This window comes from Carcharodon carcharias, chromosome 10 (assembly GCF_017639515.1).
Source record: "Carcharodon carcharias isolate sCarCar2 chromosome 10, sCarCar2.pri, whole genome shotgun sequence".
In the NCBI taxonomy this organism is placed as follows: domain Eukaryota; kingdom Metazoa; phylum Chordata; class Chondrichthyes; order Lamniformes; family Lamnidae; genus Carcharodon; species Carcharodon carcharias.
In genome coordinates, this window is record NC_054476.1 from 149,527,230 (window position 1) to 149,554,160 (window position 26,931).

Consider the following 26,931-nt stretch of genomic DNA (forward strand, 5'->3'; position numbering starts at 1 on the left):
GAGGGGAAAATTACAGATATCAGGAGGATGTAGACTCTGGTGAAATGGGCAGATAAATGGCAGTAATAATTTAATGCAGAGTAATGTGAAGTGATGCATTTTGCAAGAGTGAATGAGGGGAGGCAATATTAACAAAATTATACAATTCTAAAAAGGGGTTCAAGGACAGAAATCTGTGAGTTCACACACACAGTCCAATGAAGATGCAAGCCAAATGGCTACAGCCATTCAAATGTATACATGGTCCTTGGCTTTACAAAAAGAGGCACAGCATATAAAATCAAAGAAAGTTATGCTAAAGCTTTATAAATCACGAGTTAGGCCTCAGATGAAGTATTGCATCACCACAGGAGGTAGCCCTTGGGAGGATGCAGGGGAGATTTATTAGAATAGTCCCAGCAATAACAGACTTCAATTACGTGGAAAGACTAGAAAAGCTGGGTAGTTCTCATTAGAGGAGAAAGTCGAGGAGACTTGATGGAAGTTTCCAAAATTATGAGAAGTTTCACCTTATTTACTCTACCAGCACATGGTTACTAAGGAGAGGACACATTGTTAAGATAACTGGCAAAAGAACCAGAGGTGAAAAGAAGAAACAAACATTTACACAGCATATTATGCTAATCTGGAATGCAATATTTGGTGGTGTAACCAGATTCAATTGCAACTTTCAAAAGGGAATTGATTATATACTTGGGAGGAAAAAAGAGAAAATCGCAGGGCTCTGGGGCGGGGGGGGGAGATCAACGGACTGGGACTAACTGGAAGCTCCTTCAGAGAGTGGCACAAACAAATGTACGATTCCGTGTTTACTCACGGTACCTGCAGACTAACACGGCACATCACACCACTCTGGGTCCACCAGCAGAAGCATTAATCCCTGAATTAAATGTAAACCCTGATGCAGACAAGTCTGGGCTGGGTAAGCAAAAAACACAATCTGCAGCTGGAAGAATATTTCTCCTGTTTTACAACACACACACAACCCCTTCCTCAACATGAATGCAGTACCCCCAGTTATACCCTCAAAACTAAACGCGCACCACACAGCACGTTTACATTTACATTAAAAACGATCCAAGCTTTTAAAAAAAAAGCGGAATTTCGCAAATCTGCACCTGAGACAGCGTAAAAACGCGCACGTAGAAAATAAATGACATAAACATATCAAACAAGTAAATTAAACGCTCATCTGAACTCACAGGCTGGCGTCCCATCCAGGGTAAAGCCCAATAATAATAATGATGATGATGCTGCTGCTGCACCTGAGCAGGGTCACTGCGGCTTATGATTGTTGTCGGTGGCCTCCTGTCTTGAAGGGCAACTTCCCCCTGGGTCACTGCAGTGCGGGGGCAAGAGGGGTGGGGGAGGGGGAACCTTCGGCCTACAGCGGCTACAGAGTGAGGCCGCTAACCGGCAGGCAGTGCCTCTGGGGGCGGATCCGGCGGCTCCACAGTGCCGCTTCCCTCCCCCCCCCTCCCTCCCTTCACACTTTTAAATTGTTTGTTTATTTACTCTCCCTCCCTCACATTATTTTCTTTACCCCCTCCTCCTGCTCCTCCTCCGTGTCTGGACCCGGGGAGATTGATTATTCATTCACCGATCACCCAGGATTTTTCGGTGAAGATGTTTCCCCGGGCTTCAAATCGGCAGGCGACCGTTTGTCACCCGGGGAGACAGCCAATCAGAAAGCAGCCGGCGGCCTTCTCGCCCCTCCCCCACACACAGCGGGCGGCGTGGCCCCGCCCTCCCGGCAACGCCCACGTGGGGGGGGTGGGGGGTGGGTGTTGCTGGGTCGAGGGAGCGGAGGCCAATCATCTCTAAGTTCTGCACTTCCTATTGTCTAATGGCGACGCGGGCGCACGCGCCGCCGATTCCCCACTCTCGACCCTCCCCACCCCTTCTCGCTTCTCCACCTGGCCCTCTGGCGCCAGGAGGAGTTATCGCGATAATTTGCAGCTGGCCAGCCCCCCCCCCCCCCCCCCATAGCAACCGTCACCCCTTCCACCCCCCCACTCCCGCGTCTCCAGATGTAAAGGGAGACAACTGAGCCTTGGCAAGCAAGCCTGGTGCCAGAAGCGGCAATGTCATCTGTGAATCAATCCACTGCTTTTTAAATACCCTTTAATGGGATGTGGGTGTCAACTGGTAAGGCCAGTATTTGTTGCTCATCCCTAGATGCCCATGAACTGAGTGGTCATTTCAGAGGGCAGTTAAGGGTAAACCACTTGGTGTGGGTCTTGAAGCACAGATAGGCTAGACCAGGTAGGAATGGAAAATTTTCTTCCCTAGTCAACCAGGTGGATTTCTAACCATAATCAAAATATGTTTATCATTACCATGACTGAGACTAACTCTATATTCTGGATGTTTTAAGGCAGAGGATTAGGCAGAATGCGCTTTGACAGAGCCAGTACAGACTTGATGGGCCAAAAGGCCTCCTCTTGCACAGTACAGATTCCGTGAATCTAAATTCCACCAGCTGCTGAACAATCACCATCACTAGAGAAAAAGTGCTGAGCAAACTATTGGGATTAAAGGGTGACAAGTCCCCAGGATCTGATGGCCTACACCCCAGGGTCTTAAAGGAAGTGGCGGCGGAGATAGTGGATGCATTGGCTATAATATTCCAAAATTCCCTGGATTCTGGAAAGGTTCCAGTGTAATGGAAAAATGCTAATATAACACCCTTATTCAAAAAGGGGGGAAGGCAGAAAGTAGGAAACTATAGACCAGTTAGTTTACCGTCTGTCATTAGGAAGTTGTTGGAATACATTATTAAGGGAGCAGTAATGGGGCATTTGGAAAGTCAAAATACAATCCATCAAAGTCAGCATGGTTTTATGAAGAGTAAATTGTGTTTGACAAATTTGCTAGAGCTCTTTGAAGACGTGACAAGCAAAGTGGATAATGGGGATCCTGTAGATGTAGTATACCTGGACTTCCAGAAGGCCTTTTATAAGGTGATACACAAAAGATTAATATGCAAGATAAGATCACACGGACTTTGCTTGGATAGAGGATTGGCTAACCAACAGAAAGCAGAGAGTCAGGATAAATGGATCTTTTTCTGGATGGCAAGCTGTAACTAGTGGGGTGCCACAGGGTTCGGTCCTTGGGCCCCAATTATTTACAATCTATATTAATGACTTGGATTCAGGGATAGAAGGTACTATAGCTAAATTTGCAGATGACACTAAAATAGGTGGAAAGTAAGTTGCAATGAAAAAATAAGAAATTTACAAATGGATATGGAAGGTTAGGTGAATGGGCCAAAATTTGGCAGATGGAGTTTAACGTGGATAAGTGTGAGGTTATCCATTTTGGTCAGAAGAATAAAAAGGCGACTTATTATTTAAATGGAGAGAAACTTCAGAATGCTTCAGTGCAGCGGAATCTGGGTGTCCTTGTGCATGTATCGCTGAAAGCTAGTATGCAGGTACAGCAGGTAATAAGGAAGGCAAATGGCATTTTGGCATTTATTGCTAAAGGAACAGAGTATAAAAATAGGGAAGTGTTGTTGCAACTGTACAAGGTATTGGTGAGACCGCACCTGGAGTATTGTGCACAGTTTTGGTCCCCTTACTTGAGGAAGTATGTAGTTGCATTGGAGTGGTTCAGAGGAGGTTCACTAAATTGATTCCAGAAATGCAAGGCTTGTCGTATGTGGAGAGATTGAACAGTTTAGGCCTATACTCACTAGAGTTTAGAAGGATGAGAGGAGATCTAGTTGAGATATATAAGAAGATAAAGGGGATAGACAAAGTAGACGTGGAGCAGATGTTTCCCCTTGTGGGGCATTCTAGAATGAGAGGCCATAGCCTTAGGCTATAGGGTAGTAGATTTAAATCAGAGATGAGGAGGAATTACTTTTCTCAAAGGGTCATGAATCTGTGGAATTCATTACCTCAGAGTGCTGTGGACCAGGGACGCTGAATAAATTTAAGGAGGAGCTAGACAGATTTTTAATTAGTAATGGGTTGAAAGGTTACGGGGAGAAGGTGGGAAATCAGAGTTGAGGCCAAAATGAGATCAGCCATGATCGTATTGAATGGCGGGCAGGCTCGAGGGGCTGAATTGCCTACTCCTGCTCCTAGTTCTTATGCTGTGGTGGGATTTGAACGCATGTTCTCAGAGCATTAGCCTGGGCCTGTGGATTACTGTGATGAAAGCAAAATATTGCAGAAGCCAGAAATCTGAAATAAAACAAGAAATACTGGAAAAGCTCAGCAGTTCTGGCAGTATCTGTGAAGAGAGAAACAGAGTTAACGTTTCGAGTTCATGTGACCTCTTCACAGCTCTGAGGAAATCATACGGACTCAAAATGTTAACTCTTTTTCTCTCCACGGACGCTGCCAGACCTGCTGAGTTTTTCCAACATTTTTTTTGTTTTTATTACCCGTGGATTACTAGTCCAGTGACATTACCACTATACCACCATATTCCCCCTAATTACAGGAACCAAGCTCCACAAAGTCTTCAGTTAGAAAGAGGGTGTACATTTCAGTCAGGTCACAAAAAGGGTAATTTGTTTTTAGTCCAATAGCAAATCTATTTCTGTACCTTCCCTGCAAATGCTATGTTAGCCTTTTTTGCAATGGGATTTCAGTACAGAAGTAAAGTAGTCTTGCAATTGTATGGAGTCTTGGCAAGACCACACTTGGAGTACTGTGCATAGTTTTGGTCTTCTTAGCTAAGGAAGGATATACTTGCCATAGAGGGGGTGCAACAAGGACTCACCAGCTGATTCCTGAGGTGGCAGGATTTTCCTATGAGGAGAGATTGAGGAGACTGGACCTATATTCTCTAGTGTTTAGAAGAATGAGAAGTGAGCTCATTGAAGCATACAAAATTCTTACAGGGCTGAACAGGGTAGATGCAGGAAGGATGCTTTCCCTGGTGGGGAGTTCGAGAACCAGGGGACATAGTTTCAGAATAAGAGGTAGGCCATTTAGGACTAAAATGAGGAGTAATTTCTTGACTCAAGAGTGTGTTGAATCTTTGGAATTCTCTACCCCAGGGGGCTGTGGAGTCTCAGTCAATGATTATATATTCAAGACAGAGATTGATAGATTTCTAGATATTAAAGATATCAGGAGATAATGTGGGAAAATGGTGTTGAGGTAGAAGATTAGCCATGATCTGGATGTTGGCGAGGTGGCAGACCTGTGAGGAAGCAACCCAGAACGAGGGAGTATAAATTGGGATGGAGGCTTGAGGCCTACACACCTGGGAGCCAGAGAGGAACACCAGTCAGCTGTTCGGAAACGGCCTGCGCTGAGTTTGAAAGGAGACTGAGAAAAAACAAATAGCGACATCACAAGAAAATTGTAAGTTCATTGGTTGGTAAGAAACTGCTGTAAATTAGAAAAGCGCATTATTTTTAAAGAAGTAGCTATACCTGGATTTAAGTGAGAAACACCAGGAATGAGGGAAAGTCAGAGCCAGTATAATAATTTAACATGAATAAACCAAAGTAAAATAAAGTTAAGACATGGCAGGGCAGCTCGGTTGAGTGGAATGTGTGTTCTGTAATATGTGGGAAGTCATAGAGGCTTTCGGTGTCCTAGATGGCCACATGCACAGGAAGCGCTGCCAACTACAGGACCTTGAGCTCCGGGTTTCAGAGCTTGACGGCGGCTGGAGTCACTGTAGTATATTGCGAGGGTGAGAGCTATGTGGATAGCATGTTCAGAGAGGTGGTCACAACGCAGCTTAGGAGCCTGGAGGCAGAAAGGGACTGGGTGACCGCCAGACAGTTCAAGAGAACTCGGCAGGTAGTGCAGGAGTCCCCTGGGCTCCCATTCACAAATCGGTTTTCCATTTTGAAGCTGGTGAGGACGCTGAAGTGCAGCGGGTTGTAGTCAGAGCCAAGTTTGTGGCAGCATGAGCTGCTCGGCTGTACATAAGGGGAGGAAGAAGAAAGGAACAGCAAAATTGGTAGGGAATTCATTTGTTAGGGGAACAAACAGGCATTTCTGCAGCTGTAGACGTGACTCCAGGATAGTATGTTGTCTCCCTGGTGCCAAGGTCAAGAATATCACCAAGCAGCTGTAGGACATTCACATTCTTCTGGGGTAAGGTGATCAGCCAGATGTTGTGGTCCACATTGCTGAATGACATAGGTAGGAATGGGAATGTGGTCCTATGATCAGAATTTAGGGAGCTAGGTAGAAAATTAGGAGCTCAAATGTAGTAATCACGTGCAAGTGAGCACAGAAATAGAAGGATAAGGCATATGAATGTGTGGCTAGAAAGATGGTACAGGAGGGAGGGCTTCAGATTTCTGGGATATTGAGACTGGCTCTGGGGAAGATGGCACCTGTACAAACTGCACGGTTTGAACAGAGCCAGGACTGAGTTCCTTGCAGGGCATTTTGGTTGGGCTGTAGGGAGGGCTTTAAACTAACTCGGCAGGAGTGGTGAGAACCAGGAGAGAATATTAAAGAGGAATACCAGGATGCACAAAATACTGGGAAAGACAGATAGCACTAGTCTGGAGAATAGTAAGTCCCTAGGTGGAGTTGGAGTAAGGGAGAAGGTCATCAAGTCCAAATCAGGGTTACTGTGCATTTATGTGAATGCACGGAGTATAGTAAATAAGATTGGGGAGTTACAGGTGCAGATTGCCATGTGGAAATATGATGTTGTGGCGATAACAGAGACCTGACTCAAGGAAGGGCAGGATTGGGTGTTAAATATTTATGAGTACAAGGTGTTTAGAAAATATAGGAAAGGAGGAGGGGTGACGGTATTGGTTAAGGAGAGCATTGCAGTACTGGAGAAAGAGGATGTCCCAGAGGGTTCAAGGACAGAATCAATTTGGCTAGAGCTAAGGAACAAAAAGGGTGTAATTACATTGCTCTGTGTAGTCTATAGACCACCACCTAGTGGAAAGGATGTAGAAGAACAAAACAAAAACAGAATTACCTGGAAAAACTCAGCAGGTCTGGCAGCATCGGCGGAGAAGAAAAGAGTTGACGTTTCGAGTCCTCATGACCCTTCGACAGAACTTGAGTTCGAGTCCAGGAAAGAGCTGAAATATAAGCTGGTTTAAGGTGTGTGTGTGGGGGGCGGAGAGATAGTGAGACAGAGGTGGAGGGGGTTGGTGTGGTTGGAATATAACCCCCTCCACCTCTCTGTCTCTCTATCTCTCCGCCCCCCACACACACACCTTAAACCAGCTTATATTTCGGCTCTTTCCTGGACTCGAACTCAAGTTCTGTCGAAGGGTCATGAGGACTCGAAACGTCAACTCTTTTCTTCTCCGCCGATGCTGCCAGACCTGCTGAGTTTTTCCAGGTAATTCTGTTTTTGTTTTGGATTTCCAGCATCCGCAGTTTTTTTGTTTTTATCTCTGTGTAGAAGAACAAATCTGCAGGGAAATTAGAGAGAGAATGCAGACATTATACAGTAGTTATAATGGGGGACTTTAATTACCCGAATGTAGACTGGGACAGTGGTAGTATAAAGGGTGTAGCGGGGCAAAAGTTCCTAGATTGTGTTCAGAAGAATTTTTTACAGCAGTATGCATCCAGTCCAACAAGAAAGGATGCACAACAAAAACAGAATTACCTGGAAAAACTCAGCAGGTCTGGCAGCATCGGTGGAGAAGAAAAGAGTTGACGTTTCGAGTCCTCATGACCCTTCCATGAGGACTCGAAAAGTCAACTCTTTTCTTCTCCGCCGATGCTGCCAGACCTGCTGAGTTTTTCCAGGTAATTCTGTTTTTGTTTTGGATTTCCAGCATCCGCAGTTTTTTTGTTTTTATCTCTTAAGAAAGGATGCACAGCTGGACTTGGTTCTTGGAAATGAGGTGGGCCAGGTAGATCAAGTGTCAGTAGGGGAACATTTAAGACACAGTGATCATTGTATCGTAAGTATTAGGATGACAGTAAAAAAAAGGACAATGTGCAATCCTGAGTAAGAATAATTAACTGGGGGAGAGCCAACTTCAATGGGGCAAGAACAGAGCTGGGCTAGATAGACGAGAACCAAAGGTTGGCAGGAAAAACTGTAGCTGAACAATGAGCTACCTTCAAAAAATAATTGGTTTGGGCACAATCAGGGTATATTCCATCGAAAGGGAAAGGTAGGGCAAACAAATCCAGAGCTTCCTGGATGAAAAAGGAGAAAGAAATTAAGATAAAGAAAAAGAAGGTGGGCTTATGACAGGTGACAGGTAGAAAATACAATTGAGAACCAAGCGGAATACAGAAAGTTCAGAGGGGAGGTGAAAAAGCAAATTAGAGAAGCAAGGAGGGGTTATAAGAAAAGACTGGCAGCCAACATAAAGAGGGAATCCCGAAGTCTTCTATTGGTACACAAATAGTATGAGGGTGGTAGAAGGAGGACTGGGGCCAATTAGGGACCAAAAAAGGGAGTTACACACTGAGGCAGGGGGCATGGCTGAGGCATTAAATGAATACTTTGCATCTGTCTGTACCTAGGAAGCAGATGCTACCGAGGCCATTGTGACAGAGGAGGAAACTCTGTCACTAGAAGGGTTCAAAATTGGTAAGGAGGAAGTGTTGAATAAACTGTTGGTACTTAGGGTTGACAAGGCACCGGGACCAGATGAGGTGCATCCAAGGATATCGAAGGAAGTAGGAGAGGAAATTGCAGGGACACTGGCCATAATCTTTCAGTCTTCCTTAAACTCAGGGGAGGTGCCAGAGGACTGGAGAACTACAAACATTACACCTCTGTTCAAAAAAGGTTGTAACGATAAGCCCAGCAATTACAGACCGGTCAGTTTAACTTAAGTGATTCGGAAGCTTCTTGGAACAATTATTTGTGGTAGAATTAATAGTCACATGGAAAAATTGGGTTGATTAGAAATCTATGCTGGCTCTTCCTAAAGGGGAAATCGTGTTTATCTAACTTGGAGTCTTTTGAAGAGGTAATAGAGGGGGTTGATGAGGGTAATGCTGTTGATATGGTGTACATGGACTTTCAAAAGGCATGTGATACAGTGCCACACAACAGACTTGTGAGAAAAGTTATTGCTCATGCAATAAAAGGGACAGTAGCAACGTGGTTACAAAATTGGCTGAAAAATAGGAAACAGAGGGTAATGGTCAATGGATATTTTTCGAGCTGGAGGAAGGTTTGTACTGGAGTTCCCCAGGGTTGGTATTAGGACCCTTGCTTTTCCTGATATATATTAATGATCTAGATCTTGGTGTGCAGGGGACAATTTCAAAGTTTGCGGTTGAGACAAAACTTGGAAGCATTGTAAACTGTGAGGAGGACAATATAGAACTTCAAAAGGACATAGACAAGTTGGTGGAGTGGGCAGAAAGGTGGTAGATGAAGTTCAATGCAGAGAAGTGTGAGATGATGCATTTTGGTAGGAAGAACATGGAGAGATAATACAAAATAAGGGGTACAATTCTTAAGGGGGTGCAGGAGCAGAGGGACCTGGGTACATATGTGCATTGATCATTGAAGGTGGCAGGACAGGTGGAGAGATCAGTTAATAAAGCATACAGTATTCTGGGCTTTTTTAATAGGCATATAGTACAAGAGCAGGGAGATTATGCTGAGTTTATGTAAGACACTAGTTAGACCTCAGCTGAAGTATTGTGTACAGTTTTGGGTGCCACACTATAGGTAGGATGTGAACACATTGGAGAGAGTGCAGAAGAAGTTTACAAGAATGGTTCCAGAGATGAGAAATTTCAATTATGAAGATAGATTGGAAAGGTTGGGACTGTTCTCCTTGGAGAGGAGAAGGCTAAGAGGAGATTTGATAGAGGTGTTCAAGATCAAGAGGGGACTGGATAGAGTAGATAGAGAGAAACTGCTCCTACTCGTAAAAGTATTGAGAATGAGAGGGCACAGATTTAAAGTGATTTTCAAAAGTAGCAAATGTGTCGTGCGAAGAAACTTCTTCACACACCGAGTGGTTTGATTCTGGTATCCACTGCCTGGAAGTGTGGTGGAGGCAGGTTCAATCGAGGCATTCAGGAGGACATTAGATGTTTATTTGAATAGAAACAATGTGCAAGGGTACAGGGAAAAGGCAGGACAATGGCACTAGGTCATAATGCTCATTCGGACAGCCGGAGCAGGCTCAAGGGGCCGAATGGCCTGCTGCTCCTATTTCCTATGTTCCCCATTATGGAACCATACCACGCAAAACAGGAAGGTCTCAGGTTCTACTGAGTTATGTAATCTCAACCACAGCAGCAAAATTATTTATATGGAGGAGTGTGGCGTGAGGAGGAACTGACCTCAATGTCCCCAAATACTTACCTTACCTAACATAGCAAAAAATGATTGAAATACTCAGCAGGTTAGGAAGTATCAATGGAGAGAGAAACAGAGTAAACATTTCAGGGCGGTGACCTTTCATCAGAACTGCGAAAAGTTAGGGATGAAACCTTTCCCAGTTCTGATGAAAGGTCACAGCTCTGAAAGGTTAACTTTGTTTCTCTCTCCACCAACGTTGCCAGACCTGCTGGGTATTTCCAGTATTTTGTTATTTTTTCAGATTTTCAGCAACCACCATATTCTGCTCTTCAATTACTTGTCTTACATTTATGTTGTCAGACAGTGTTATCTTACTATATTTTCCCAGGTACTTTTACATTACCTGGATGTTCCCAGACACTTTTAATTCACTGCATATGTTCCCGCTATTAAGTCTTTGATTCCTCAAGAATTTCAGCTACCACAAAGTTAGTGTTCAATTGCCAAATTAATGTGTAAATTAAGTAATTTATTAAAGAACGAATTTTGCATTTCTACAGTGTCTTTCAGTACTGTTGAAGGGTCATTCGTACTCGAAACGTTAACTGTGTTCCTCTCCGCAGATGCTGCCAGACCTGCTGAGTTTTTCCAGGTATTTTTATTTTTGTTTTGTGTCTTTCAGTACGTTGGGACATCTTAAAGTGCTTCACAGCAATTTTGAATTACAATTTCTTCTAATGTAGGCCAAGTATTGTGCATCTGCCTCATAGAAAGTATAAAATATGTTTGTAAATCCAGGCGACAGAAGTATTTGGTGGTAAGCTCTCCCCCACTGGATTGATGCAGTGTACTTCTGAATCATAGAGACCAGGTAGGTCGATTCAAGGTCTATGCAGCATTAGCTGTTCTCTGCTATGGAAATAGGCCTTCCACTTGCCCTTGACAATTATTACACACTCGGGTGAGGTACCAGAGATCTGCAGGTGCCTGTGTTACACAGCATGAGTCAGCACCTTTAAAAGAAAACTGTTGACGATAGAAAATATGTTAAAAAATGAAAATGAAAAAAAAGCCTTGTTTGGCTCAAGCAGCCATTTCTTAAAATATCCACAACCTTTTATGGAGGATAAGATATTTGTGACTACACCTTTCGCCTTACGATCCATGTTTATAATGTGGAGATAAAATAGATAAATACTCGCATCATTTATTTACGTTAACCTTTGTCCTATATTACAGCCTCAGCTTGGTGTTACTTGCCACTCAGTTAGAAGTGAGTTCTAAGCCCCACTCTAGAAAGTTGAGTGCATTATCTAGGCTGACATTCTGGTGCAGTACTGAGGGAGTGCTGCACTGTTGCTTGGGTTGTTAAACCAAGGCCCCCTCTACCCACGAACTTAAAATGAACGTTTATCCTTCAACCAACATCACTAAAACCAATTTATCTGGTCATTTAGTCTCTTGCTGTTTGTGGGACCTTGCTGTGTGCGAATTAGCTGCAGCAATTTTGTAGATTGTGACAGTGACCACGCTTCATGAAGTACTTCATTGGCTGTGAAATACGGTTGAATGTTCTGAATTCATGAAAGGTACTTATAAATGCAAGTTCTTTCTATCATACATCATGTGTGACAGAAAAAGCTTTGTAAGCCTCAAATATTTTTGCAGTATATATAAATGACTTTCAAATAGATCCAAATTTACTTCAGGTAGCTGTGGCTTTTTTCTTGGTGTCATGGGAAGAAAAAGAATACCCAGAACTAGAGATAGTCGTTGATTTTATAGGAATGAGCCAATGGGCTTGGTGTTATTGCCTGCTCAGAAATTATTCTGATCACGTTTATTGGTCGGTCCATCATGTCTTTTAATGTGAACTTGCAAACTCATGTCAGACATTTAAAACGTTTGCTGTTGCAGCCTGGTGTCACAAGTGAGCTATTCAACTGGAATAGCCAATCCTTCAGGATTGGCCTGGAGTATCCAGGAATTGAAGATCAATTTCCAGGACACTGCTAGGCATAACCTTGAGAAAAATCATTGGGACATTAAAATTTTTTTCTGTATTTTTCTTTAAACATTTCTGTTTACCAGATATAAAAATATTGAAAATGAGGGGGGTGGTGGGGAATACAGGCTGTTTGGCTGACAATCAAGCATCATCCAACTAGGTAATCAGTCTTTTTGCTTTCCAATTGGCGTAGGAAGGCAGTACGTCACAAGGATAGCTGTGTTGGCAAACTAATGGAGTGTGGGGAAGGTCATGTGATGAAACCTCCAGGAATACATTTAATTGCAGTTGGCCACCCTATATTCAACAACAACCAATAGGCTGGTGTTCACACTATCTACTTAAGAGGCAGAAATAATTTATATTACAATTTCTTGACTTTTGAGAAAAAAAAATGTTGATCTTCAGAGGAAATCTGCCCTCTTGTGGGCCCAGAAGAATTGAATTGTATGCCTTTTGTAATACAGGAAAATTGCATGTTAAGTGGGTTTCAGGCTATCTTAAGTTTCCCATTTAGTCTGCCTGTTTCCAAACTCAGATAGCCTCTAAGGTGTGAAATGTCCACAAAATATCTCTCATCAGAGACTCAATTCAAAAGCTATTGGAGTTGACTTTTAAAGTTCAGCACTGTATTGTTCTGAAACAGTTTTATGTAGTAAGTCCACTATTGAACTGCTAATTTCTTGCTGTGTGTTTTTACTTATGTGTAGTGGTTAACTTAAACAGAGTTAAGGTTTCTGGTTGATGATTTTTCACTCAGAACTTCTGTTTCTCTCTCCACAGATGCTGCCGGACCTGCTGAGTATTTCCAACGTTTTCTGTTTTTATTTCAGATCTCCAGCATCCGCAGATTTTATATTAGAGTCTTGACATTGTGGTATTTGCTACATTTCTCAAATGAACAGGAGCATGTACTATAACATCATTTAACCTCTGGTATACCATATCTTGGTTAAAAGGGTAATTGTGGGTTCTTCAGCAAGACAATCACACCACACATATGTTTCACATTTCAATTCAATCCAGAAACTGCCTTCCTGCTGTTTGGGAGAAATGCTGTTTATGTTACAAGAAAGCATTTTAAAGATAAAAAAAAAAGTCAACCTCTGGTCCAAAAAAAAAACTGGGATTTCATTCCAAGTAACTCAAATGAGGATCCAGTTTTTTAAAAATTTATTTTGGATTTATTAGATTTATCTGAAAATTAGCATGGCTCAGTTGGTAGGACTCTTACCTTAGAATGTGAAGTAGATTCATCCAGGACAGAATGTAGCCTTAGGCTCTAGTTCAGAATGAAAGAAAAATATATATCACCTTTCATGACCTCAGGACATCCCAAAGCGCTTTACAGCCAATGAAGCACTTTTTGAAATGTAGTCACTGTTGTAATGTAGGGAATATGAAGCAAGTTCCCACAAACAGCAACATGATAAAAACCAGAGAATCTGTTTTACTGATGTTGGTTGAGGGATACATGTTGGCTCAGAACCACAGGGCTATCTCCCCTGCTTTTCTTTGAATAGTGACTTGGGATCTTTTACATCCAACTGAGAGGGACAGACAGGGCCCCGGGTTAACATCTCGTCTGAAAGGCAGCACCCCTGACAATGCAGCATTCCCTCAGGAATGCACTGGAGTGTCAGCCTTCTGCTCAGGTCTGTGGAATAGGAAATTAACCCAGAACCATCTGACTTAGAGAAGGCAGTGGAACCAACGGAGTCAGAGCTGACAGTACATTACTGAAGCACAGCCTCGTTACTGTAACATGCCAGTTTCTGGATAAGATATTAAACTGAGACTTAGTTTAAACTGTTCAGGTGGACAATCAAGATCTCGTGGGCCTAACTAGGAACGGTTTGCCACAAACTTTCCTCTCTAAACTTTCCTCAAAAATAGAACCGGAAACCATTTAATCAATCATTAATTTCACAGCTGTTTACATCGATCATTCTGTGTTCAACAATGGCTGCTACATTTGCTTACATCAGCATTTCCTGACAAATGTGATAAAGTGCTCTATAAAATTCTTTCTTTCCTGTGTACTTATCATTCGATTAGAGAATCAGTGCAGATGCTGTTCTAACTCAAGTTATCTTCATTGCTCAGAAACTATAATCCACAATGGATATGTAGCAGCCACATTTCTAATTTTGCATAAAACTTGGGTTTTTACACTGCTACGCTGACTATAAAAGGTAGGAAAAAGTGTTCTAGTTACACTGCAGACATATCTCTTCAAGACTCACAAAAACACCTAACAACTTGTATCTATGTAGCGCCTTTACAATAGTAAATAATATCAAAGCACTTCACAGGAATGCTATCAAACACAATTTGACACTAAGCCACTTAAGGAGATATTAGGGCAGATGGGCAAAAGCTTAATCTGAGGTAGGTTTTAAGGAGCATTTTGTAGGAAGGAAGCTACGTAGAGAAGCAAAGAGGTTTAGGGAGGGAATTCCACAGCACAGGGCCCAGGCAACCAAAGGAAGAAAAGCCAATGATGGAGCAATTATATTTGGGGATGCACAAGAAAACAGAATTGGAGGAGTGCAGATATCTGTGAAAGTTGCGGCACTGCAAGAGATTATAGAGATAGGGAGGAGTGAGGCCATGGAAGGATTTGAAAACATGGAAGGATTTGAAAACAAGTATGAGAATGCTAAAATTGCTTAACTGGGAACTAATAGAAGAGTGAGCACAGGGGTGATGGGTGAATGCGATTTGATGTGATAAGAGCAATGGATTTTTGGAGGAGTGAGGCCATGGAAGGATTTGAAAACATGGAAGGATTTGAAAACAAGTATGAGAATGCTAAAATTGCTTAACTGGGAACTAATAGAAGAGTGAGCACAGGGGTGATGGGTGAATGCGATTTGATGTGATAAGAGCAATGGATTTTTGGACGACCTTAAGTTTATGGAGGGTGGAGATGGGAGAGCAGCCAGGAGTGTGTTGGAATAGTCAAGTCTAGAAGTAAAGGCATGGATGAAGATTTCAGCAGCTGATGAGCTGAGGCAGGGTGGAAACAGGCTTTGCTACAGTACTACAGTAGTAATGGCATGGAGAAATATTTCAAGCTCATCTTAGAGTCAAGTTTGCCATCAAGGTTGCGAATAGTCTGGTTCGGTTTCAGACAGTTGCCGGAGAGAGAAATGGAGTCAGTGGCTAGGGCATGGACTTTGTGGCAGACACCAAAGAAAATGGCTTTGATCTTTCCAATATTTATTTGGAAGAAATTCTGCTCATCCAGTATTAGATACTGGACAAGCAGTCGGACAATTTAGAAACGTGAATATGGAAAGAAATTTCCATATTCAGGCCAACTATTTATTTATTCATATCATCTTTATTTGTATATATTACCATTTGTGTATTAGAATGGATTATCTGAATTATAGTTTTAGAGAAAGTCTGTTTTTTAATTAACTCAACTGCAATGTTGAGGTTAATTAGTACAATGTATTGCACGTTATCACAGAGCAGTAAGGCCTATGGAATTATTAATGTAAATGTAATAAAGTTATGATATAACTATACATCTCAGACATCAATTCCATTTCCCTCCCTAGCTGCTTGTTCAGACTGAATCCAAAGGTGCACAACCATTACAAACCACTTGACCAGCTTCAGACCTCAGGTAAAGGATAGACTTAGATTCATATAGTGCCTTTCACGACCTCATCTCAAAGCCCTTTTCAGCCATGTAAATGCTTTTAAAAGTGTTGCAACTCTTGTAATGCAAGGAGCTGCACAGCAAAATCCCATAAACAGCAATGAAATAAATGACCAAATAATCTATTTGAGTGAAACTGGTTGAGGGATAAATATTGGCCAAGATACCAGGGATAACTTCCCTGCTCTCCTTCAAATCTCACTGAAGAGTACAAAATTCTTACGGGGCTTGACAGGGTGGATATTCTGGCTGGGGTGGGGGTGGTGGGGGGAGGCGTCGAGAACCAGGAGACACATCTCAGAATAAGAGGTAGGCCATTTAAGATTGAGATGACGAGGAATTTCTTCACTCAGAGGCTACAGAATCTTTGGAATTCTCTGCCCTAGCGGGCTGGGAAGGCTCAGTCATCAAGTAATTCAAAACAAATATTTCTAGATATTAAAGGATATGGGATAGTGGCATTGAAGTAGATTAGCCATGATCTAGTTAAATGAGAGAGTAGGCCAAATGGCCAATTCCTATGGGATGTTTTACATTCACCTGAGAAGGCACATGGGACCTCTGTTTAATCTGAAAGTCAACACTTCCAATAATGCAACATTCTCTCAGTATTAATCTGATGTCAGCCCTGATTATATGCTCAAGCATCTGAAGTTGGACTTGAGCCCACAACCTTCTGACTCTGAGGCGTGGGTGTTACCACTGAGCCAAGGCTGACATCTACATCACCACCCACCACTTGTTCAGTCACTAACCTCATCTCCTCTACCACTGAATAGCATATCAATGTCTTCATCACACTTTCAATGCTTGTACTGGTAAACCCACATAATCTACAATTGATCCAGAGCTCCATGGCCTGTGTCCCATGATAAAAATCACAAAATACCACACATCGCTCAACTCTCCCCTTGCTCTTCAGCTTTGAAATCCTGATCTTCAAATCCTTCCATAATTTGTTCCACCCTACCCTGCAATGTTTTTCAGCCCTGCAGCCCAGCATGTGACATCTGGACTGTTGTATTTCTAATCAGTTCCTCCATTATGGTAATGGCAGAGCGTTCATCCACCCTCCTTCTGAACTCATCCACCTTCAAAAGTCTCCTCAAACTTATCTCATTTTTCTGAATGATACTTTTGGACACCAACCTTCCTCCTGCGACCAGATAGCTGGGATGGAAGTCTTATCGGTCTCCTGGTTGTTGGGGTTCTGTGTGAAATGAGTTTGCTCGTCCAGTTCCTAATGAGCATGAACCTACAGTACAAATGTGACATCAGTTTGTAATATCTAGGATGATTGATGTGAAAAATGAAAATAAATGCTGCATTGGTGCAGTATTGCATATTCTCTGAGGTTGGGTCCAATATGCATTGTTAGGGCAGATTAGCAGCAGCTTTACTCTGCATCAAACTGTTCTCCACCTGACTCAGTATGCTTAATATGAACACGGGATGTCCAAAGTGGAAACTTTCGTTTCCCAGCATTCACATCCCTCACCCTAGCAGCAGAAAGTCTTCATTGGAGGGAGAACAGTTGTCTGTGGGATGGTGGAAGGTGAAATAGCTTTTAAGGCAGGTCAGCAGGAGCTACTAATTCAACAGAGAGAGGCTTCAAGCACCAGATCACTGCCTCCACCAGGAAGAAAAGCAATCGGCTCATCCTGCAGCCAATGTAGCATCGACAAAAACTTGCATTTATATAGCACCTTTAACATAGTAAAATGTCACACGGCACTTTACACAAGCGATTATCAAACAAAATTTGACACCGAGCCACATAAGGACATATAAAATACAAAAGAGGTAGAATTTAAACAGTTTCTTAAAGGAGAGGTACAGAGAATTAGAGTGCAATTCTAGAGTTTAGGGTGGAGGCAGCTGAAGGCATAACTGTCAGTGTAGGAACGATGAAAGTTAAGCATGCATAAGAGGTGAAAGTTGGTAGTGCATAGAGATCTCTGGAGAGTTATGGGTATGGAGGGGTTTACAGAGATAAGGAGGGAATAAGAACATGGAGGCATTCGATCATGAGCATGGGGAGAATTTTAAAATTGAGGCATTGCTGGAACAGGAGTCAATGTACGTCAGTGAGCACAACAGATGAAGGGCAAGCTGGACTAGGTGTGAATTATGATATGGACAGCAGAGTTTGTGGATGAGTGAGTTGGAAAGATCATAGAGTTCTGCAAGTATTTCAAGATTGTTTTACTCCCTTTGGAAGAGTGGAAACATGAGGACACATCCCCCACCCCCTCCTTTGCAGACAGCAAGTAAGGTACTCAGGCTTTGCTTTTGTGACAGAAGTGCATTCAGCTGAACTGCTTTGAAGAGGTTGCCTGGCAACAGACAGTGTATGTCGAATAGAACAGGATGAAGTCCTGCTCCAGCAGCACCAACGATAAGACAGTGGCTGCACACCATCCTAATGTCATCTAGGGATGACATAATATCCCAGTTCTTGATCACTGGAGAGAACAGACCACACAGAACATCTGTTACCTGGTCAGTAGGTGACTAATGAATGAAATATGGAACAGAGGACAAGAGAAACACCGGCGAATGGACAGATATCTCTTCTCATGCTGAAAAAACTTGCCAATACCTGACCCCTTTTGTAGTGCCATTATATTTGTAAGTATTGGGATGTCATTTTTTTACCAATCCACTGCACAGCACCAAAAGTCTAATTGGAGATTCTGGCGAAGTGAATATTTTTTTTTTAGCGACAGAGAAACAAGTAATGTATTACTATGAGTACTCACATTGTGATGAGATCTCACAGATAATCAGTCACTCCACGGGACTGTCAGATAATTTGCCAACTTTCTCATTCTTCTCCAGGTTAGCTGGGCTTGACAGCAGCTCACATTGGTACTGAGTGAGAGGGGAGAACAGCAAATCCTGAGGTGCTGCAGCAACAAATCACTTTTAGTGCTGGAATATGAGGACGTACATGTTAATCTGTTGGTTTTGTGCAAGGAAGAAAAGCTTGAAATCATATTAGATTGTGCTTTTCATGGCCGTAGGATATCCCAATGACAGCCAATTGAAGTGGAAGCAGTGTTGTAAAGGCAGCATGCAAATTGTGCACAGCAAGGTCCCACAAACAACGATGTGCTAATGACCAGGCAATCTGTTTTTCATGACATTGAATGAGGGATAAATATTGATCAGAATTCCCCTCTCCTCTTTAAATAACGACAGAGTCTTTTAAATCCACAGGAAAGGGCAGACATCTTGTCTGAAACTTAGCATACTCCCTCAATACTGGAGAGTCAGCCAAGATTTCCTCTGGAATGGGACTTGAACCCACAACCTCCTGACTCAAGGGACAAGAATGCTACTTACTGAGCAACATGTCTCAGGTACTATGTGACCAAAAGGAAAATTGCAGGTAAAGCATTGAGTTTGGGGGAAGAGTGAGAAATACAAGCGTTTCAAGGAAAAAGGGAAAACAAAAAATTCAGAATTTCAGAATTTTTAACGGCACAAAAGGAGGCCGTTTAGCCCATCATGTCTGCACCAGCTATGCCTGTCTCTTTATGTGGTATGTGGAACATTCCTTGTTCCAGTCCTACTCCGGCCCCCTCCCACAACTCTTTCTCCGGTACATCGATGATTGATTTGGTGCTGCTTCATGCTCTCGTCTGGACCTGGAAATATTTATTAATTTTGCTTCCAATTTCCACCCCTCCATCATTTTCACATGGTCCATCTCTGACACTTCCCTTCCCTTCCTTGACCTCTCTGTCTCAATTTCTGATGATAGACTGTCCACCAATATCCATTACAAGCCTACCGACTCCCACAGCTACCTCGACTACAGCTCCTCACACCCCGCTTCCTGTAAGGACTCCATCCCATTCTCTCAGTTCCTTCGCCTCCGTCACATCTGTTCTGATGATGCCACTTTCAAATACAGTTCCTCTGACATGTCCTCCTTCCTTAACCAAGGTTTTCCACCCACGGTGGTTGACAGGGCCCTCAACCATGTCTGGCCCATTTCCCGCACATCCACCCTCACACCTTCTTCTCCCTCCCAGAAACATGATAGGGTCCTCCTTGTCCTCACTTATCAACCCACCAGCCTCCGCATTCAAAGGATCATCCTCTGCCATTTCCGCCAACTCCAGCATGATGCCACCACCAAACACATCTTCCCTTCAATGCCCTGGCAGCATTCCGCAGGGATCATTCCCTCCGGGACATCCTGGTCCACTCCTCCATCACCCCCTACACCTCAACCCCCTCCCACAGCACCTTCCCATGCAACCGCAGAAGGTGCAACACCTGCCCCTTTACTTCCCCTCTCCTCACCGTCCAAGGGCCCAAACACTTTTTTCAAGTGAGGCAGCTTTTCACTTGCACTTCCCTCAACTTAGTCTACTGCATTCATTGCTCCCAATGCGGTTTCCTCTACATTGGAGAGACCAAACGCAGACTGGGTGACCACTTTGCAGAACACCTTCGGTCTGTCCACAAGCATTACCCAGACCTCCCCGTCGCTTGCCATTTCAACACTCCACCCTGCTCTCATGCCCACATGTCCATCCTTGGCTTGCTGCATTGTTCCAGTGAAGCTCAACGCAAACTGGAGGAACAGCACCTCATCTTCCAACTAGGCACTTTACAGCCTTCCGGACTGAATACTGAGTTCAACAATTTTAGATGATGAACTCTCTCCTCCATCCCCACCCCTTTTTCGATTTTCCCCCTCCTTTTTGTTTTTTCCAATAATTTATATAGATTTTTCTTTTCCCACCTACTTCCATTATTTTTAAGTGTATTTCCATCCATTGTTTTATCTCTACCTTTTAGCCTATTTCGATCCCTTCCCCCCACCCCACCCCCACTAGGGCTATCTGTACCTTGCTCGACCTGCTTTCTACCCTTAATTAGCACATTCCTTTAGATAATATCACCACCTTCAACACCTCTTTGTCCTTTTGTCTGTGACATCTTTTGGTTATCTCCACCTATCACTGGCCCTCTATCCAGCTCTTCTTGTCCCACCTCTGCCACCTGCCCCCCCCCCAAAACCAACTTATATTTCACCTCTTTTCTATTTTAACTTAGTTCTGTTGAAGGGTCATTTGGACTTGAAACATTAACTGTGTTCCTCTCCATAGATGCTGCCAGACCTGCTGAGTTTTTCCAGGTATTTTTGTTTTGGATTTCCAGCATCTGCAGTTTTTTGCTTTTATGTCTGCACCAGCTCTCCAAATGAGCATTATGACCTAGTGCAATTGCCCTGCCTTTTCCCCATACCCCTGCACATTGCTCCTATTCAAATAATCATCTAATGCCCTCTTGAATACCTCGATTGAACCTGCCTTCAACACACTTCCAGGTGAGGCATTCCAGACCCGAACCACTCGTGTGAAAAAGTTTTCTCACAATACATTTGCTTCTTGTTGCAAATCACTTCAAATCTGTGCCCTCTTGTTCTTGATCCTTTTACGCAGGGGAATGGCTTCTCCTTATCTACTCTGTCCAGCTCCCTCAATATCTTGAACATCTCCATCAAATCTCCTCTTAGCCTTCTGTCCAAGGAGAACAGACCCAACCTCTCCAATCTATCTTCCTAGCTGAAGTTCCTCATCCCTGGAATCATTTTTCTAAACCTCTTCTGCACTTTCTCCAATGTGTTCACATCCTTCCTATAATGTGGCACCCAGAACTGTATACAATACTCTAGCTGAGGTCTAATGAGTGTCTTACATAAATGCAGCATAACCTCCCTGCGCTCTATGCCCCTATTAATAAAGCCCAGGATACTATATGCTTTATTAACTGCTCTCTCCACCTGTCCTGTCATCTTCAATGATCTATGCACATATACACCCAAGTCTTTCTGCTCCTGCACCCCTTAAGAATTGTACCCCTTATTTTATATTGTCTGTCTATGTTCTTCCTACCAAAATTCATTGCCTCACACTTCTCCACATTGAACTTCATCTGCCATCTATCTGCCCACTCCACCAACTTGTCTATGTCCTCTTAAAATTCCACACCATCCTCCTTGCAGTTCACAACACTCCCAAGCTTCATATCATCCACAAACTTTGAAATTGTCCCCTGCACACCAAGATCTAGATCTATATATCAGCGACAGCATTTTCCCATTGGCGAGCAGGGGGTGGACCCGCTCGCCAACACGTAAAATGACGCACGGTGACATCGGGCGTGTGTCCCGACGTCACCGCATCATTTAGATTGTCAGTTCGGCGGTCGCACAGCCGAGTCGGCTGCGTGCCTGCCGAACTGTCAAAGGCCTATTAAAAACTAATTAAAACAATTAAATGAGCTGCCCATCCACCCTTAAGTTTGGCAGACAGGCAAAGAGCCCAGGCGGCCTTCACATATTTCATGGAACCTCATCCATGGGCGGGATGAGGTTTCATGAAGTGTTTAAAAAAAAAATCAGTAAAATTTTTTCCAACATTTCAGTAACATGTCGCAGCTCATGTGACTGTGTCACATGAGGGGACATGTTTCAAAAGCTTAAAAATCCTTTATTTAAAAGTTTAACACTGAAACAAATCAAAAGAGCGCAGGGAACCACTCAGGGAATCCACACCCCCCACCCACACAGGGAGCGCACAGCGTTTCCAGGCGAGCGTCACGATGGGCAGGCCTTAATTGGCCTGCCCACATAAAATGGCAGCGTGGACCCAAACAGAGGCGCCAATAGGGTTCATGCCCGCCCCCACACAACCCCCCCAATGGGGGGAAACTTCTGGCCCAGGAAAAACAAGGGTCCCAATACTCACCCCTGGGGAGCTCCACTTCAAACCTTCCACCAGCCTGAAAAATATCCATTGACCATTACTCTCTGCTACCTATTTTTCAGCCAATTTTGTATCCATGTTGCTACTGTCCCTTTTATTCCATGAGCAATAACTTTTCTCACAAGTCTGTTGTGTGGCACTGTGTCAAATGCCTTTTGAAAGTCCATGTACATTGCATCAACAGCACTACCCTTATCGACCTTTTCTGTTACCTCTCCAAAAATTTCCAGCAAGTTAGTTAAACATGATTTCCCCTTTAGAAATCCATGCTGGTTAGACCATAAGACCATAAGACATAGGAGCAGAAATTAGGCCATTTGGCCCATCGAGTCTGCGCCATTCAATCATGGCTGATAACTTTCTCAACCCCATTCTCCCACCTTCTCCCCATAACCTTTGATCCCCTTACCAATCAAGAACCTATCTATCTCAGTCTTAAATACACTCAATGACCTGGCCTCCACAGCCCATGGCAATGAATTCCATAGATTCACCACTCTCTGGCTAAAGAAGTTTCTCCTCATCTCTGTTCTAAAAGGTCTTCCCTTTACCCTGAGGCTGTGCCCTCGGGTCTTCATCTCTCCTACTATTGGAAACATCTTCCCCACGTTCACTCTAAGCAAGCTTTTCAGTATTCTGTAAGTTTCAATCAGATCCCCCCTCATCCTTCTAAACTCCATTGAGTATAGACCCAGAGTCCTCAAATGTTCCTCATATGTTAAGCCTTTCATTCCTGGGATCATTCTCATGCACCTCCTCTGGACCCTCTCCAGAGCCAGCACATCCTTCCTGGTTCTTTCTTATCAACCCATATTTTTTCATGTGACTACTAATTCTATCCTGAATAATTGTTTCTAGAAACTGCCCACCACTGAGGTTAAACTGACTGGTCTGTAATTGCTGGGCTTATCCTTATGATCTTTTTTGAACAAGGGCATAATGTTTGCAATTCTCCAGTCCTCTGGCACCATCCCTGAGTCTAGGGAAGACTGAGAGGTTATGGCTAGTGCACCTGTAATTTCTACTCTCACTTCCTTCAATATCCTTCGATGTATCTCATCTGGTCCCGGTGCCTTGTCAACTTTAAGTACTGACAGTCTATTCAACACTTCCTCCTTATCAATTATGAACCCTTCTAATGACAGAGTTTCCTCGTATGTCACCATGGACTGGGTAGCATCTACTTCCTTGGTAAGGACGGATGCAAAGTATTCATTTAATACCTCAGCCATGGCCCCTTCATCCATGTATAAATTCCTTTTTAGGTCCCTCTTGGCTGTACTCCTCCTTATACCACCCTTTTATATTTACATGCCAATATAAGACTTTGGGATTCCCCTTTATGTTGGCTGCCGGTCTTTTCTCATAATCCCTCTTCACTTCTCTAATATGTTTTTACATCTCCCCTTTGAACTTTCTGTATTCCTCTTGGTTCTAAATTGTATTTTCTACCTGACACCTGGCATAAGCACACCTTTTTTTCCTTTATCTTAATTTCTATCTCCTTTTTCATCCAGGGAGCTCTGGATTTGTTTGTCCTACCTTTCCCTTTCGATGGAATACCTTGACTGTGTCCAAACCAATTATTTTTTGAAGGCAGCCCGTTGTTCAGCTACAGTTTTTCCTGTCAATCTTCCATTCCAGTCTATCTGCCCCAGCTCCGTTCTTGCCCCGTCGAAGTTGCTTTCGTCCAGTTAATTATTCTTATTCTGGAATGTCTATCGTCCTTTCCTATCATCATCCTAAAACATACGATACAGTGATCACTGTCTTCTAAATGTTCCCCCGCTGACACTTGATCTACTTGGCCCACCTCATTTCTAAAAACCAGATCCAACAGTGAGTCTTGTTGGATTGGACACATACTGTTGTAGGAAATTGTCCTAAACTTTTGCCCCTCTCTGCCCTTTACACTACCACTGTCCCAGTCTACATTCAGGTAATTAAAGTCACCCATTATAATTACTCTGTAATGCTTACATCTCAATGTATTTTTCCTGCAAATTTGTTCTTCTACGTTCTTCTCACTATTTGGGGATCTATAGACTACACCAAGCAATGTAATTACACCATTTTTGTTCCTTAGCTCTACCAGACTTATTCTGTCCTTGAACCCTCTGGGACATCCTCTTTCTCCAGCACTGCAATGCTGTCCTTAACCAATACCATCAACCCTCCTCGTTTCCTTCCTTTCCTATCTTTCCTGAACACCTTGTACCCGGGAATAGTTAACACCCAGATCTGCCCTTCCTTGAGCCAGATCTCTATTATCTCCCTAACATCACATGGCAATCTGCACTTGTAACTCCCCAATCTTATTTACTATATTCTGTGCATTCACATACATGCATAGTAACCCTGAGTTAGATTTTGTTACTTGCTCCCTTACCCTGACTTTACTATTAACTTACTATTCTCTAGACTAGTATTATCTGTCCCTTCCAGTATTTTGTGCACCCTGGTATTCCTCTCTAATATTTTCTCGTGGTTACAACTGTCCTGCCGAGTTAGTTTAAAGCCCTCCCACCAGCACTAGCAAAACATCCCGTAAGGAACTCAGTCCCAGCTCTGTTCAGGTGCAACCCATCCAGCTTGTACAGGTGCCGTCTTCCTCAAAGCCAGTCCCAGTATCCCAGAAATCTGAAGCCCTCCCTCCTGCACCATCTTTCCAGCCAAGCATTCATCTGCCTTATCCTTCTATTTCTGTACTCACTGGCACGGGGCACTGGGAGTAATCCAGAGATTACTACATTTGAGGTCCTGCTTGCTAATCTTCTACCTAGCTCCCTAAATTCTGATTGCAGGACCACATCATTAGGCAATGTGGACCACGACCTCTGACTGATCACCCTCCCCAGAAGAATGTTCTGCAGCTGCTCTGTGACATCCTTGTCCCTAGAATCCAAGGAGGCAACATACCATCCTGGAGTCACATCTATGGCCACAGAAACACCTGTCTGTTCCCCTAACCAATGAATCCCCTATCACTTCCTTCCTTCCTTTCATCTTCCTCCCCTCCTGTACGGCTGAGCCACTCGTCGTGCTACAAACTTGGCTCTGACTGATTTGTGAGTGGGACCCCAGAGAGTCCTGCACAACCTGCCTACTTCTCTTAGAATGCCTGGTGGTCACCCATTCTCTCTCCATCTCCAGGCCCTTAAGCTGCGGTGTGACCACTTCTCTGAGTATGCTATCCATGTAGCTCTCAGCCTCACAGATGCGCCACAGTAATTCCAGTCACCGCTTGACCTCTGAAACCCGGAGCTCAAGTTTCTGCAGCTGGCAGCACTTCCTGCATGTGGTTACCTAGGACACTGGTAGCGTCCATGACGTCGCACATATTACAGGAAACACATTCCATTCGGTGGAGCTGCCCTGCCATGTCTTAACTCTACTTCCCTTGCATTAGCTTTATTCTACTTTGGATTATTTATATTACTTTATTATATTGGCCCTAAATTTCCCTTATTCCTGGTGCATCTCAGTTAAATCCAAGTATAGCAATTTATTTAAAAATATTATTACACTTTTCTAATTTACTCACCAGGTCCTACTCACCAAGGCAGTCACTCTTCTTTGAGGAAAGGTGGAAAAGGAAAGGAGCACCTCCTCCCTACTCCCTCAGTCACCAAACTCCAACTCTACTGCAACCAAAAATAGCACTTCAGGGCAGACAAATCAGCACTATAAGATAGCTTACTTTTATACTCTCTGAAAACCTGACTGAGCCAGTTATCTAATTAACTAGCTGCAGCTGCAAGCAGAGCCTGTATGAGTCCTGTTTTAATGCTGGACTAAAACTCACCTTCTTCCAACCCTAAGAGCAACTTTTAGTTAATTGTTAAATTAAAGAAAGACTAGATTTTAGATAGAATTTAACACTTAATTTAACCCTTAAAACTTCCTCAGTCACCAAACTCCAACTGACGCAATCTACTACAGCCACAAACAGCACTCCAGGGCAGACTTTATTTTTAAATTCATAATTATTTTCCCTTTGTATTGTGAATTTTATGTGAACTAAGGTGTGATGGGGGCACTGGTTAGCTCAGTTGGCTAATGTGTTATGCAATAATGCCAACCCCATAGTGATATCATGGCAATCGCCATGATCAGCAATCCATGGACAAGGACACTACATGAAGAGACAGAAGGGAAGGAGAGTCAGTATTTTAGAATACCTGCCCATTTTAAAATAATTTAAAACCTGCTCAGCAATACACTCTACCATTAATTGTTAATTGCTTAATTAGAATTAT

At 43.2% G+C, this 26,931-nt stretch overlaps 1 protein-coding gene and 1 long non-coding RNA gene across 11 annotated transcripts in view; both read right to left on the bottom strand.

Annotated features, from left to right (window-relative positions):
• Nucleotides 1-1,463, bottom strand: part of trim37 (tripartite motif containing 37) — an 82,260-nt gene extending 80,797 nt beyond the window's left edge. For all 7 annotated transcript variants that reach the window (XR_005944244.1, XR_005944243.1, XM_041197901.1 and 4 more), the window contains exon 1: nt 1,203-1,463. The gene's annotated coding sequence lies outside the window, so the exon portion shown is untranslated. The remainder of the gene's footprint in view (nt 1-1,202) is intronic.
• Nucleotides 1,464-10,705: 9,242 nt separating this feature from the next.
• LOC121283419 lies at nt 10,706-26,409 on the bottom strand. 4 transcript variants are annotated; one of them, XR_005944257.1, is made up of 5 exons: nt 26,231-26,409; nt 18,644-18,790; nt 17,031-17,136; nt 13,440-13,487; nt 10,706-11,223 (listed from the first exon to the last, which is right to left on the bottom strand). It is a non-coding gene; the product is annotated as an uncharacterized LOC121283419 (long non-coding RNA). The 4 variants fall into 4 exon arrangements; XR_005944256.1 differs by having other exon boundaries at nt 18,644-18,755; nt 26,217-26,409; XR_005944255.1 differs by having other exon boundaries at nt 18,644-18,815; nt 26,217-26,409.
• Between the last annotated feature and the right edge of the window lie 522 nt (nt 26,410-26,931).